Raw genomic sequence first — 1,170 nt, 5'->3', positions numbered from 1 at the left:
ACATCATACATCATGCTCTAAGTGAAATCATTTGGCAAGGGACTCCCTGTCATGCCCACACCCTTAGGGAGGTCAATGCATGTCATAGAGAGTACTCTGAGAGGAAATGGTAGCCGCTTCCTATACAAGGCTGTGGGGTATTGTTAAATGGCGAAGATGTTCATAATTGTGCCAGCACCCTCGGGGGTGTCTGTGCACTTTATGACATTCTAAGAGCAAATAATGATATTCCTGCATTATACTTTTACATACAATCACCCATGGTTCTACCACCCCGTGACTAGTTGCTTAACCTTATGTGTAGTCATGAGTAATGGGCAAGGAAGTCACCCCTTTATCTCATACCCACGGGTATATCAAAAGGATAACGAACATTGTGTATATAGATCCTATCAAGGAAGCCTTGTCAGCCCTATTGCATCCACTACATGCTTGTATCATGTAGGAAATATATGAAGAACACTAGGAACGCCATAAGCTGATCTATAGAATTTGTTTACGATCTTAAAAATGAATTTTCTTATGATATATTCTAGTCATAAAGAAATGCTCTTGTCATACCCCATTCCATACAGAACCGGACCGATGACCAAGTTAACTCTTGTTAACCAAAAACCTACTAGGATCATCTGATACAGTAATCACAGCACAACTTACACACACTTTAAGTCAAGTAATTTCTATATTTCAGTGGAAGTCTTACACATACATATTTGTAAATATTCAAATACTCTTGATACCCAAATTGTATCACATAATACATTCATATATGGCCCTGTAGGCATGATATATACACAAAAAATACAATTTACACATCCAGAGCACAAAAGCGGTAACATTTCAAAACATAATCAAAAGAATTTGGTGTAGATATCAGTGTTGTTGTCCCACAACATAACTCTCGTACGGGCACTAGGCCCCTGTTGGGTCTCGATTGACACTGAAAGGGGGGGGGTGAATCAATGTGTCAAATATTTTTTCATTTTTCAACTGTACCCCTGATGTGGCAATCACTATTTGCACTTCAATAGCACAGTCTATTGATGCTGCCCAGAGCTGCTATGTATACTACTGACCATTCTTACTGTTGCATGAAACTTACTCACATAACCTGTATTGCTGCCCAGAGTTGTCTCATAAACCTCACACGGTAATCACTGTCACATACAT

The sequence above is a fragment of the Macadamia integrifolia genome, chromosome 2 (assembly GCF_013358625.1).
Source record: "Macadamia integrifolia cultivar HAES 741 chromosome 2, SCU_Mint_v3, whole genome shotgun sequence".
Classification (NCBI taxonomy): domain Eukaryota; kingdom Viridiplantae; phylum Streptophyta; class Magnoliopsida; order Proteales; family Proteaceae; genus Macadamia; species Macadamia integrifolia.
The sequence above is the reverse complement of the archived record's forward strand: the minus strand, read 5'-3'. Positions refer to the sequence as shown.